At 48.7% G+C, this 14,912-nt stretch overlaps 1 protein-coding gene and 1 pseudogene across 1 annotated transcript in view; one reads left to right on the top strand and one right to left on the bottom strand.

Annotated features, from left to right (window-relative positions):
- VANGL2 (VANGL planar cell polarity protein 2) overlaps window positions 1-3,193 on the bottom strand; it is a 36,053-nt gene extending 32,860 nt beyond the window's left edge. Inside the window, exon 1 of the mRNA XM_075563665.1 lies at window positions 2,876-3,193. The gene's annotated coding sequence lies outside the window, so the exon portion shown is untranslated. The remainder of the gene's footprint in view (window positions 1-2,875) is intronic.
- LOC142438597 (zinc finger and BTB domain-containing protein 14-like) overlaps window positions 1-14,912 on the top strand; it is a 37,508-nt pseudogene that overhangs the window by 10,682 nt on the left and 11,914 nt on the right.

The raw sequence follows: 14,912 nt of genomic DNA, 5'->3' as shown, positions 1-14,912 counted from the left end.
CTCCAACTAGAAGGATCCCTTGATGTCCGGATAAGCAGTCTGTCCTCTCTGCCAGGGAGGGGGGAGATGCAAGCTCCCTGGGTCCTCAAAGAATCAAGAGACAACAAAAATAATTCGGGCATGGAGTTGATTCCGACTCACAGCGACCCTGTAAGACAAAGTAGAACTGCTCCTGTGAGTCGCAAAGGCTCTAAATCTTTACCGGAGCAGAATGCCTCATCTTTCTCCAGAGGAAGCAGCTCACGGCTGTGAACTGCTCATTTTGCAGTTAACAACCCAACCCATAACGCACTTTGTGCCACCAGGGCTCCTGAATCGGGAGGTGAAGGAGGCGAAGCAGAGATGCCTGCCCAGAAAGAACCAGAAGAACTAATAAGAGGCAGGCGCCAGACAAGGGGGAAGAAGGAGCTAGAGTGGTCTCCTGCTGCCAAGCTGGAAGTTCTTTCAGAGATGGTACTTCCGATTGTCCGGCCACGATTCCTCCCCTTGGAAGAGAACCCTAAGTGGGATAATATATCCTGCACTAGTTGAGTGGACATGGAATAAAGGCACGAGGTATCCCAGAAGGCCAACGTGCATCATCTTCAATGCAAGTGTCTTGCTAGCCTCGGAAGTCCTAATCATCACACAGGTGTCAGGTTTAGGGAATTGTGCTTTTTTTTATTTTTTTTTTCTTTTGCTCCCCATCCCTTATCCCAACATTTTCCAACCACCACTACTTTATCCCCAGGCCTTCGGAAGGTTGAGGAACCCTGAGGACCAAATGGGGAACAGACCCATGGCTCAGAAACCATAATGGGTAATGTACAATCACTGCCCCAGCTCCTAACCCTGGGTGTCCGGACCTAACCTCCAACAGCAAGAATACACCTGAGAGGGTGGGGATGGGCAGCGAGGCTTGTGTCCTAAAGATGCCCGGCCCCTTTCCCTTCATTCGAAAAGAGAAAGGACCAGAGCGATGGGAAGGAAAGGAGATAGCTGCTGTTCCTCTGGAGAGGAAGGCAGCCATGTCCAAGACAGTTGCTGACTTCCCACTGAACTAATATGAAGGTAAGGGCAACCTGGGAGGGGGTGTGTGCCCTTTCCCAACACACTCTCCCACATGAAGCCCTAGTCCTCACCATCACATCTTGCTCCACACCAACAGCTCCATCCCAACCAGGCTTCTTTCCAGGAAAAAAGGAGAACAGCGTGATAAGCCACACAGACACCCTGGCCCAGACCCAAAGGAAACATCCCCTGGCACTGCCCTTCCCCAGGACTCCCCAGGCACCTTCCCGCTCCACAGATGGGAAGCCCACGAGGTTCGCCACCAAGTCCTGTCCCTCCAGGAATGTTCCTTCCTTCTGGTTCTGTCCCACATCCAGAACCCAAGGCTCCTCAGGAACTTTCCGATCCAAGAGGCAAAGTGGAGTTGGGAACTAAAGCGAATGGCAAGAAGGCTTTCCAAGAGAGCGGTCCACAGGGTGGGGGCAGGGGAGTAGAGGACCACAGAGGTGCTGTTTGAACTTCACTTGGGCTGGGAAGCCCAAAGTGTACCTTTCTCTGAGAATGAGAACTGCTCTGTGATGATGGGTACTGAAGTCCCTCCTATTCTTCTCCCTGCCTGCTCCAGGCCCCCATGTTCTGCCAGAACTACAACCAGACCCTCTGCACCCTATTCTCCACATCACACACCTTCCTCCAGAAAACCCATCTCTCAAAGCAGACATCTCCAGAGACAGCCATGCACTCCCACCCAGAGGCTTGAGACACTTGAACTCAGGCCTTCCAGGAATCCTGAATTCTCCCTTTGGGCTTCCTGCCAGGAATGCCTGACTGCAGAGACAGAGAGGTACCCCCAACCCACACTCGGACGGGGTGCCTACCCATCAACACAGGAAATACACATGCGAACACCAATGCACACACCTCCCTTCCCAATGCACAGGCGCACACACACCTATCCCAGACGCCCATTCTGCTCTTACACGCCCACCTTCCTCAGTACCTATGCACCTCTTCCCTATCAACCCGTTTTCCAGTACACACACATATAAACACAGCCCTTCCCCAGAGCACACACATAATTACACACCCAAACATATAGCAGCTACAGGGTAAGGCAGCACAGAGAAACACCTACCTACACATGCAAACCCAGGGGCCCACCTGCAGGAACGCGGAATACGTCAAGCCGTGCGTGTACACACACACACACACACACACACACACACACACACACACACAAAGAATCAGGTACACTGGTCCTCCGCCGGTCCCTTGGAACTCGCGAATGCGGGGCTCACTGCCCTCCCAAATGGGTAAGGATGAATGGGAAGAAGGATGCGGTGCCTGTCCCCTGGGCCTCCAGGATCCGGCTCCCCGGCTCACCAGCTCCATCCTCGGGTGGCAAACACACCCCTCTGCTCTCCCGGGCAGGCTCCCCCGACTCCACACTGTACCCAGAGCGCATAACTGCCCCGTCCCCCCAGGCACCCCTAGACACCCTTCCAATGAATACCTCCAGATTCCGAATCTCCTACCGCCTTTCTCCCCCCACCTCCAACCACACTCCCAGTCTCTGGCTTGAACCGGCTCCCCCGGGACTACTGCAGCCCCCGTCAGGCCCTGGGTCCCTGGCCCAGGAAAGTCCCCGGCTCTCCAGGCCCGGGCTCCGCCCCCTCCCAAAAGTTGGGCGGGGGGTCGGGGGGGCGCTGACTGTGCTGTGGGGTAGCGAACCGGAAGGGGGTCGCCTCCAACTCGCCCTCCCCAGTAAGCCACCCTGCTGGCTGAGGCCGGCACTCCCCAGCTCCCTTGCACGATTGTCCTCCGGTTCTGCGTCTTTCTCTTTTTTTGGCAAACTTTGCCCGCGCCCCCGCGGCCCGGCACTCACCCGCCGCTGCGAGCTGCCCGGGGGCTCGGCGGGCGCCCCACTCGGCCCGGCGCCTTTGTATCCGCAGCGCTCCGGGTCGCTCCGAACTCCACGCTCCCGGACGGGCAGCGCGGGGGATGGGGGGTGTAGAGGGGGGCTCCTGAGCCTGGCGACCCCCTGCTCCGTCCCAAGCCGCGGTCTCTTCCCCCTCAAAGCCCCGGGGGCGGGGGGCCAGAGGGGAATTGGAGGCGCTCAGGCTCCCATGGCCGGACCATGGATCTAGGAATCAAGGATCAGATCGGAACGAGCGGCGAAGGGGGGAGGGGGAAGGGTGGAGGGGGAGGGGACGAGAGCGGGGGGCGGGGGGAGAAGGGGCGGGGGAGCGCGCGCTCCCGGGTGCCACCTCCCGGCTGTTCCCGCAGTCGCCGCCCCTCCCGCCGCCGCGTCCATTGTCTGCGGCCCCGCTCTTCCCGGAGTCGTTGCTCCCCCAGCCCTTGGCCTCCAGGTGCCCCGCGGCCCTCCCAGGTCCTGGGAATTGGCCCCGGGGCCGTCGGGAGGAGAAGGCCCGGATCCTAGCCTCGGCCCCACCCGCGGCCCTTCAGTGGGCTGTTTCCTCGGACCTGCCGGTCAGAGTCCGAGCCCCGAGCCCCTGAGATGCCTCTGGTCTCTTCCGCAGGGCCGCGATCCCGGCTACACAAAATCTAGTGGAATCTGGGACGTGGGAAGATTGATTTTCCCCTAGGGCTGCGAGAAAAGGAGGGTCATCCATGATTTTAATTAGTAGGGAGAGACGCTCCCCTCTCCTCTGCATGCATACGGGGATTTCCCTGACACCATCCCCACCATCCCCGCCCCCCTTCCAAAAATAATTTAATTACTCGGTGTTCTAGCTGCGAGCGACGACCGCCCAGTCAGTCTGGGACGCTCCCTCATTAACACTTTTTTCCTCCCTTCTGGTTTGAGCGTTGGGATTAATTACAAAGGGAACCCTTCCCTGGGGGAACGGGGGAGGGGGAGACGTCGAGGGCGCCTGGGGAGTTGGGACTGTGGAGGAAAGGGTGCTTGAGGTGGGGGGTAGGGGGCGTGAAGAGTGAAAATGCATTGGCCAGTCCCTAACCCCTAAGGGTGAGGACTCCTCGACCCCCCCAGTTTTAGAGGCCTTGAAGTCGAGGGTACTACCCCGGATTGTAGGGGATCACAAAATATCGGACACAATTGTGGCATTGTTTCTGCCCCAGCTCACTCTGCAGAAACCAGTTGGGGTTCAGAGTGGAGCAAACAGCCTGAGCCCACCAAGAACGACCTCCACCCTTTGCCTGGGCTGTGGGAAGTCTATTCCCCTTGAAGTGAGTGGATGAAAGTAAAAGGAGTGTTATTATATTATCGTTAGTATTTTTGATCTGCAACCCAGCACTTACCTTCAATTGTGTCACTTAAAAAGTACCTGTACACACGTCTCCCCAGACAAGACAATGGCCTCTCAAAATCGCCACCCCCAACTTCCCAAGGAAGAAGACGCCCAGCCTTTTCCTCACTTGTCTGAGCATTTCTGATCCTCCCTGGTGAAGAACACTTCAAGTCTGATTTCCACCTTTCTGCTCAGCCCTTGTGTGTTCCAAGATGGGAAACCTAAAGAAACGCATCCCTTCTTCACCCACACTTTTCCTCTCCTTATCCTTCTGGAAGCAAGGGGACTCCAAACAGCTCAGTTCCAAGACTGTGCAGTCTTGGGGGGGGGGGTGTCCCCCTAGTTAGCCATGTCTTGTTCCCTTGGTGCCCCCGTGTGGCTGGCAGAAGAGCTGGGGCAGGGTCAAGGGGGTCCCCCGGCCAGCCAGAGCACACGCAGCACTTCACAGTTGTGCAGTCTAACAGAGTACCAGGGCTGCCATGGCACTATGGGATTATTCGGTGAGTTTGGCATGAAGTATACTCACAAGATGCGGCTGTGCAAAGAGCCAGAGAACCAGAAGCTGACTGTGGGACACTAGAATCACAGGGAGTTCAGCAGACTGAGGTCACCCAAAGCTGGAGACTTGAGGCAGATATCAAGCTGGAAACACTCCATCTCTCCTTTTCTCTTCTCTGAGGGTGAGATTGTGACCTAGCAATCGTCTCTGGACTAATCCATCTCTGTCAATTATGTGAAACTGGATTATGAAGGAGCAGTCCAACATTAAATCTAATTGTTGCGATTTGTCCCATCCAGCAATTCCCTGGGCTGTCCGCTACCCTCGCCACTAGGATGGAAGCCCATCTGGGTTCCACACATTAATTCACAGGACGAGGACAAGAGACTAAAAGGGGAGCCCCATGTGCTCGAGTCCTCAAGGGACTGGCCTAATTCCTATGAGAAAGGAGGGCGTTGAGGTGACACCCAACCTGAATTGTCCAAAGGGGGACAACTTCTGTGATAAGAGAGCCAGGAGTCTGAAGCACACACGGTGGGACAGATTGTGCGTTGAATACAGTCACTGGGTTTGTAGTTTGGGGCAGGTTTCTTAATTTCTTAATTCCTTAAAGCCTTAATTCCTGTTTATTTAGAAGAGATTAACAAAGGAATAGACTGTTGGGGGTTCTGAAGGGTAAGTGTTAGACTGTGACTGCAAGGTTGATTGTTCAAATCCACCCAGCTGCTCTTCGGGAGAAAGATGAGACTATCTGGCCCCTTAATGATTTCCTTAATAGTATAAAGGATCACCATGAGTCAGAATCAAATTGATGGCAATGGCTTTTTAAATAAGGTAATAAAAGGACCTGGCCCCATATACTCATGCTGACCCAGTCCCCGTCAAGTCATCTCCTCCCCAGTTCACAAGCTTAGAGTAGCAGGGATGGCATCCTCAGCAGACCAGAGGATTCTCGGGAACCCTGAAGAGTTGAGTGTCCAGGGAAAGCTGAAAAGGGCTCAATAATTGGCAGTGGAAACAGACCAGACCCAGACCCCAGTGACAAAGGCAGGTTGTCTGCGCTAGCAGAAGGAAGGCCCTCTCGCATACATCGGCTGACAAAGATGAATCCTTGGTACTTCACTCAGACATAGATGCCTTACATCCTAGCTAATTGGCTGAGTGATTAGCGATTGGTGCTCCCAGTAGTGTACCCACATCCTGCACGAGAATCAATGCCTTTTCTTGAAGCCCTACTGAGAAAGTCAGAAGCACACCCATCTCCCAGGATAATGAGAGTCCTTTCTTTCCCCAGTGCCCACCTTCCCAAGAAAGGCTACTCTCTCTCAGCACTTACAAAATTATTTTCAGACCCATTCTATACTCTGAAAATAACTGGATTTTTTTTTCTCTCCACTGGGGGGGAAAAAAGTGGAATTTAACTCTGCCACATGATGATAAGGTTTTTATGAGATATCTCTCTGTCACATAAAATCCTGACCTGTCTGATAACAAGGAGTGAGCCACTTTTGTTTCTATATCCCAAGTGTCTGGCACTGAGACGTCACAACGATAATATCTGTTCCTGTCCCTTCTAAAGCCCTCGCTTTTCCTATTCCTCACTTGGAATATCCCAAACATTTGCCGCTCCCTATCCCTCCTTTCTCATCAAGCCCTGGTAGTATAGAGGGTTATACACTGCGCATCGAAAGGACAGCTCTCCTAAAGCTCCAGCCTCTCCCTGGGGAAGAGGAAGACAAGGCTTTCCACTGCCTTGAAGAGTTCGTCTGCGAAACCCGCGAGGGCGGTTCTGCCCTGTCCTGTGGGCCTCGGTGAGTGGGACTCCTGATACTGAGTTTGGTTTGGGGTTTGGTATTCCTCCTACCTTTATCAAGTGTGAGCTTCTCAAGTCCCATCCCATGCTCACCCATCTATGAAGTTCCCTACAATTAAACCTGGAGCTCTCCACCTTGACTGCAGATTTTAATCGCCTAGAAAGCCTTGAAAACATAGCAGGACCCAGCCCAGACTCATTAATTAAACCAGAACTTCCTAGGTAGGACCCAGCTATTGGCATTTTAAAAAAAAAAAGTTTTTTCAATAAAAGTTCCCTTGGTGATTTTGATGTGAGAACCACAGAATTAAACCTCTTTCTGACAACCTTCCTTCTGTCTTAGAAGTGTTCCTGCCTCTGTCTCTGAAAACAATCCCTCTGGGTATGGGTTATATCTTGCTCTTGCCTGCCTCTGTTGGTCATTTCCAGTCTCTCCTGTTCCTAACTGACCTCTTCACTCATGCCTGTCTGGTAGAAACAATAAAATAAAATACCTGCAGCCTGCTCTTGCTTCAGCCTCTCTTTTCATTCCTCCTCAACCAACCGTAATAGGAGAGTCGCTTCTTCACTACCTGCCTCTCGCTTCCCTTCACTTCTCTGCTCCTCGCAGCCTACAGAGGAATCTTCTCAGTCTGTGTTCTTCTCCCGACTTCAGATGTTAATATTTCCCAAAACTTAGCCATGGGCCCTTTCCCTCCTCACTTTACACACTCTCCCAAAGCAATGACATTCTCTCTTGTGGCTTCAGCCCATGCTTATTAATGCTCCTCAATCCAGCTCCCTCTTCTGAGCATCATATTTCCAACCCCGCTACTGGACATCTGCAGGAGGCTTGGCTGCCTAGTGGTTATGCTCTGAGCTGTGATCCACAAGGTTGGCAGTTTGAAGCCACCAGCCGCTCCACAGGAGAAAGATGGGGCTTTGTATTCCTATAGAGGTTCGGTCTCAGAAATGCATACAGGGGCAGTTCTACCGTGTCCTATAGGGTCGCTATGAGTCAGCATCCCATGAGTAAGTGATTGGGCATCTGAGGCCCTCTGACGGCACTTCGGTGAACCATGGGGCTACTAACCCAAAGGTCAGTGATGTGAACCTACCAGCCACTCTGGGGAGAAAGATGTGGCAGCCTGCTTTCACAAAAAGTTCACCACCTAATGCAGCCTCATCTTTCTCACAGGAAGCAGCTAATGGGTTAGAACCACCAGGCTTTTGGTTAACAGTTCAATGCGTACTCTACAATGCCACCATAGAAGCCCTGTGAGGCACTTCTATTCTGTGCTGCAAGGTGCTGATGACTTGGAATCAACTGGATGTCAGTGGATTGCTGGACTTAGGACTTAATGGATTTAGGAGTCTCAGTCAGACAGTGGTTAAGTACTCAGTTGCTAACTGAAAGGTGTGCAGATCAAATCCACTAGCCACTCCATGGAAGAAACGTATGGCAGTCAGCTTCTCTGAACATTTCGGCCTTCGAAAACAGAAACGGGGCAGTTATTCTGTCCTATAAGGTCACGATGAGCCAAAGTTGACTTCACGGCACCCAGTGACCACCAGCATTTTAGCCTGGATAGTCCTCTGACACTGTCAATGTAAGAGGTTTAAAGGGGAACACGGTGTCTTCCCCCACCCCCGGGCCCCTTGACTGATCCAGGCCTTTATCCCTTTCAAACTGCCCTCATTGCTTTCAAATGCATACTTCTCTCTGTTGTCAGTACAATTCAATGTTCCCCCACTGCCGACAAGGTAAAGTCCAGACTTCTAGGGATTGTGTGTAGGACCTTTCCCTCCCTGTTGCTCTCTATGCTTTCAAACCCAGACGCTCAGCCTATATTATTCAACTATGTCCAACTACTTACTCCCCATTGTTTCCATTTGGAGCCTTCTTACCACATCTGCCTTCACGCAGTGCTTCCTTTGCCTGAAACGCCATTCCCTTCCTCTCTGCCTGAGAAACTATGTCCATCCTTCAAGACTCAACAGTGACCTCCTCTGTGACTGTGGCAGTTACATAATCTGGTGTCAATTTAGGACATGAGAGGATTAGGAGTGAATGGGGTAGAATCTAGGATGTCAATCAAGATATAACCAATGAGGCCTCTGTGTGCGCATGGCCTTCTGAGAATGCTGGGAACTCCTGTCTTTCCTCCTTGGAGGTGGGAGACACTTCTCTCTGTCTGCTCACTCCCTGAGAGACTCCCTACTGACAAAATACTACGCCCTGGGGGCTGCAGAAGCCTCATGCACCTACCCTGATGCAACCAGACCTCTGGAGCCAGAGAAGCCATATAGAGACCCCTGCCAGCGCTGAGATGCTTACAATGCCACTGGATCCGCAAGACTTCCCACCCACTGGCCTGTGATCCTCCTGCATTCGGCATCATTGCATGTATTTCATGAGTCTGAAGAGGACTTTATTGATTGGTATCAGACACGTGGGCTAAGATTGGACTTAGGGACTTGATCTGGACTGGGCTGGGATGTTTTCTCACTATTCTCCATATTCAACTGCTCTTGTATATAAAGCGCTTTCTTATACATATATGAGTATGTCTATGAATTTGTTTCTCTGGTCTACCTAGACTGACACAGCGACTCCACACCAACTTTCCCCAGCAGAGGCAGGTGACTCTTCGCCCTTTGCACTTAAGCCACTGTATGGTCATTATTTGTTTACATGTCTGTCTTCCCCATTGGTCCAGAAGCTCCTGAAGGGGCTGTAACAGTGCCTCATTTATCGTTGTACACGCTCAGAAACTCAGTGAACGGTACACAACATTCTGTGTTTGTCTAATGAAACAGGACAAAGGAGAAGAGGCGGGGAACACATAAATGGTGGACTACTACTGAATATTAAAGGATTCTACTTGTAAATGATAACGTTTTGAGGTTAAAAGAGATTTTTCCTTTATCGTATAGAGAAGGGAACTGGTGCAAAACAGGTAGCTCGTGGCTGAAAGTCACACAGCTCGCAGCGGCGGTAACAGACAGCTGTCCTGACTTCTTGCTCAGTCGTCTGTCCGCTATCCATGTTAACTGAGCACTAACTGTGGCATTTGAGGTCGTTTCTTTTCTGAGCCAGGTTCTCTTTAAGGCTGGCAAAAGCTACCAGCTATCTTCAGAAAGATACGCAGAATGTCACACTTTTTAATTTTCCCTAAGGCTTTTTAAATTTAAGATGTTATTGACATATAATTCACCAATAACACAACAGTTTAAACCTATTGGGAGGACGCGATGCAATCATCAGTCACTACAATCACTTTTAGAACATTTTCTTTTTTCTTGTATTGCTTGTTATTAGCTCCCCATTTGCCCCAATCTCAAGAAACTGTTCATCCAGTTACTGTCTCTCTCGATTTACTTATCCTGGATTTTATGTATTAAAAAAACACAACAGCAAGAAGCAAATATGCAAACATTAACAAAGTAAAACCTCAGCTGAAACGTCTGTATCTACCTCCCTGAGGAGTTGCCAACTGTTTGCAGAAAAACGGTTTCACATAAACTGGCATATACAACGTCAGTGGAGAAGGGTTCCAGTGTCTCCACATGTTTTGCCAACACTTGTTATTGTCTGTGTTCCTCGTCAGTAGTGATGGAGTGATAGCTCATGGTCATTTTTTTCACATATACAAGCTAATCGCTTAGTCATACGAAGAAGAGTTTAAAATGTTGTGATGTTCTTAAAAAAAGGAGCTGCGCAATCAATTCAGGACATTCTCTTCTCAGACTTGTTGTTAGCTCCCTGCTTCCCTCCACCCAGTTACCGTCCCTCTGGATCTACCTGTCCTGGACTTCCTGTGCAGAAAATCATGCAAAACAAAACAAAATCCTAGAAAGCAAAACAACAACAATGACTAGACAAAACACTGAAAAACTTCAATCAAAGAGAGAGCAGAAAACATTAAAAACCGAAACAACTTTACAGTGATCCAAAGGGAGATGAAGTGATAGGGTATTGTATTTGGACATGACTGCATCTGTCATAATTGACTTTACAATGCTCACTACTGAGTATTCACAAGCTAAGCTCTGATACCATTTCTTCCTGCAGATGTAAATGCTCTACAATCCTTGGATCACACTGGCGGGTATGCCTCTTCCATGTGGACTTTATTGATGCCTCACTTAAACAGCTGCTTGTTTGGAGACAAGCCTTAAAGACCCCAAACACTACCCTTCCTGGTCGCCGACCAACATCTGGTTTCTTCAGAACACTTTGCTGGAGAACCCATATCTTCGGTGATCTCTTCCTGAGGATGTACATCAATCAGAGCCGTCGTCTGTTTGCAAGAGACAAAGGGAGTCAGTCATCTACTATGTCACGGACGGTTTGAAAGGAGAAGGCTCCGGCAGCGGAGAAAGCCGTGAGTAGGCGCATGCAGCAGTCTAGACGAGAGACTGAGAACTCAGGCTCCACAGCCATGGGATTAGACAAGAAAGTGCAGGCGGATTGATGGAACTGAGAAGCAAGGCAGTATTTACGATGACTCGGAGATTTCGGATATATAGTGGATATATAGTAAGGGAAATGGTGATGCTACATCAAATTAGAGGCGACAGAGAGTGAGCAAGGTTAAAAGGTAGATCATGAATTTGGTTGTATGGGGTATCTTAAATGGCTAGAGGTGCTAAGGCATGGGTGTCCATAGGAAACGGGCAATACCATGCTGTCTCTGTCACTCTTCCTCAAGCCCCCTTTCCAAACTGCTATCCCCTGAATGAAACTCATGCCTTCCGGCCTCCACCCCCTTGCTCATTCCACACGAAGTGCGTTCCTCGGCTCAGTCTATCTGAAATGCCCCCTCTGAGTCATCATTCACATCCAAAATATCCCCAAGCCTAATTCAAATTCTATTTTCTGCACTCAGCCATTCCTGCCACCACCAATTGACCTAACTTCTCTCTTCTCTAAAATCCCAAATCTTTCTCTCCTCCTCACCTACACATTGGATTGCTAAACCACAAGGGCAGCAGTTTGAAACCACCAGCCTCTCTGCTGGAGAGAGACGAGGCTTTCTATTCCTGTAAAGAGTTACTGTCTGGGACACCTCGGACAGGGGCAGTACTAGCCTGTCAGATGTGGCTGTGAATCGGAACTGACTCAATGGCAGGGAGTTTGGTTTGGGGGTTTGGTGTTCCTGAGAAGTCATAAAAGGAGAAAAAAGAAACAGAGAACAAATAGTTAACAATGGCAAGATGAAACGTTTAAATCCTACCGTATCAATCGCAAGGAGCTGTGATCTTGAAATTGGACAGGTAGTGGACTGGTCACCACAAGTTCAGTTCAAACCCACTAACTTCTCTGAAGGCGAAAGGAGAAACAATCTGCTCCCGTAAAACTTACAACCTAAAAAAACAAAGAGTTACAACTTCGGAAACCCTATATCAGGGGCTATAAGTCTGAATCAGCGTGGGTGCATTCAGATATCACCAATGACATTAATTATGAATTATTTAAACACTAAAATTAAAAATAAGACTGCTTATATGATGTTAAGACCCCCAGGCACACCACAATTAGGAGGTAGAACAGAAGCACTAAAAATCACATTAGGCAAATTAAGTGGAATGTCCATTTAACTTTAACGCTATACCTCCAAACCAAGAAACCAGACCCCAGGAGGGTTTGCTGGTACATAAACAGCCTTAGAAGCTGCTCTTCTTCTTCTCCTTGTTGTGTAAAACTATGTACCACATAGATGAAAATAAAAACTGTAGCCCATGGAAGAACACACCAGCCTGTGTGATCGAGTAGTCCCGAAGGGATCAGTTATCAGGCATCAAAGAACAAAAAAATCATATCATTGGCTGCACACCTCCATGATAGGATCGCTGAAGACAAATGGGTGCATAAGCAAATGTGGTGAAGAAAGCTGATGGTGCCCTGCTATCAAAAGATATAGCATCTGGGGTCTTAAAGGCTTGAAGGTGAACAAGCGGCCATCTAGCTCAGAAGCAAAAAAGCCCACATGGAAGAAGCACACCAGCCAGTGCGATCACGAGGTGCCAAGGGGACCAGGTATAAGGCATCATGCAAAATTTAAAAATAGATATATATGTGTGTGTATGTATATGTATGTGTGTATGTGTGTGTGTGTATATGTATATATATATATATATATATATATATATATATATATATATATATATATATATATATATACCATATTGAATGAAGGGGGAAGTGCAGAGTGGAGACCCAAGGCCCAAGTGTTGGCCACTGGAGATCCCCTGACAGAGGGGTTTAGGAGAGGAGATGAGTCAGTCAGGGTGCGAGGTAGTACCGATGAAGAACACAGCTTTCCCCCAGATCCTGGATGCTTCCTCCCCACAACCACCATGATCCAAATTCTACCTTGCAGGGCTGGATAGGGCAGAGGTTGTACACTGGTACATATGGGGGCTGGAGACACAGGGAATCCAGGGTGGATGATACCTTCAGGACCAAGGGTGTGAGGGGCGATGCTGGGAGAGTGGAGGGTGAGTGGATTGGAAAGGGGGAACTGATTACAAGGATCCACATGTGACCTCCTCCCTGGGAAATGGACGGCAGAGAAGGGGGGAAGGGAGACTCCGGATAGGGCAAGATATGACAAAATAACAATGTATAAATTACCAAGGGCACATGAGGGAGGAGGGAGCGGGGAGGGAGGGGAAAAAAAAAGAGGACCTGATGCAAAGGGCTTAAGTGGAGAGCAGATGCTTTGAGAATGATTGGGGCAGGGAATGTACGGATGTGCTTTATACAATTGATGTATGTATATGTATGGATTGTGATAATAGTTGTATGAGCCCCTAATAAAATGTTTACCAAAAAAAGAGGAGCTGATACCAAGGGCCCAGTAGAAAGAAAATATTTTGGAAATGATGATGGCAACATATGTACAAATGTGCTTGATACAATTAATGTATGGTTTGTTATAAGAGCTATAAGATCCCTCAATAAAATGATTTTTAAAATTTTAAAAAACTGTAGCCTTTAGTCTGGATTTCAACTCAAAGTACAGAAAACAAAATACCCCACAACTAGACCAATAGACAACATAATGATAAATGGAGAAAAGATGGAAGTTGTCAAGGATCTCATTTTTCTTGGAGTCACATGCTCATGGAAGCAGCAGTCAATAAATCAAATGATACATTGTGTTAAGGACAGTCCGCTGCATGATACCTCTTTAAAGTGCTGGCAAGCAAGAATGCCAATATGAAGGATGTGATTGACCAAAGCCAAAATATTTTCAGTCACCTCACACGCATGTGAAAGTTGGACAGGAAGACTGCAGAAGAACGGATTTATGTTGTTGGAAAAGAATATTGAAAATGCCATGGACTGCCAGAAGAGCAAACAAATATGTCTCAGAAGAAGCTTAGCTAGACTGCTCTGCAGAATACAGAAAATCAAGAATTCCTCTCCCATACTTTGGACATGTTATCAGAAGAGACAAGTCCTTGGAAAAGGACCTCATGCTTGGTGAAATTAAAGGTCAACAATAAAGAGAAGCCTTTTATGGAGATGCACTGGCACGGTGGTTGCAGTAACCAAGGCTCAAACATAACAATTGTGAGGATAGGGCACGGTCAGGCAGTGTTTCCCTCCGTCGTTCATGGGGCTGTGAAGAGTCCGAATGGACTCACCAGCCATTAACAACTACACATATCACATTGCATTAGAAAATTCCATTTTTATAGGTCTACAAATACAATTTATTTCATCACGTATATTAATCAGCTGTGTAATCATTACTCTAATCAAGATTATTTTTTTCATCATTTTACAGAAACTCCGCGCTTCATATACAAACTTTCGCCTCCCACTTCTGGCAAGTACTCAAAACATTGGTTTCTCTACCTTTGCCTTTTTGTCTTTCTGTATAAGTGAGGTTGTACATTATTTGTCCTGGGTTTTTTTGGGGGGGTGTCCTTATGTTGTTGATGTATTTCCCTCAACATAAAATCTTGAAGCACCATTCATGTTGTAGCCTGTGTTAGTATTTATTATTATTATTTGTTGTTGTTGTTGTTAGGTGCCATAGAGTTGGTTCTGGTCCATAGCAACCCTATGCACAACAGAACCAAACACTGCCCGGTCCTGCGCCATCCTCACAATTGTTCCTATGCTGGAGCCCATTGTACACCCACCATGTCAATCCATCTGCTTGAGGGCCTTCCTCTTTGTCACTGCGCTCCCACTTTGGCAAGCGTGATGTCCTTCTCCAGGGACTGGTCTCTCCTGACAACATGTCCAAAGTATGGAAGACGAAGTCCTCAAGGAGCCATCTGGCCATACTTCCTCCAAGACAGATTGTCCTTTTGACAGACCACAGAACTTTCAGTG

The sequence above is a fragment of the Tenrec ecaudatus genome, chromosome 1, assembly GCF_050624435.1.
Source record: "Tenrec ecaudatus isolate mTenEca1 chromosome 1, mTenEca1.hap1, whole genome shotgun sequence".
NCBI classification, from domain to species: domain Eukaryota; kingdom Metazoa; phylum Chordata; class Mammalia; order Afrosoricida; family Tenrecidae; genus Tenrec; species Tenrec ecaudatus.
This window is presented reverse-complemented; position numbering and strand designations above follow the sequence as displayed.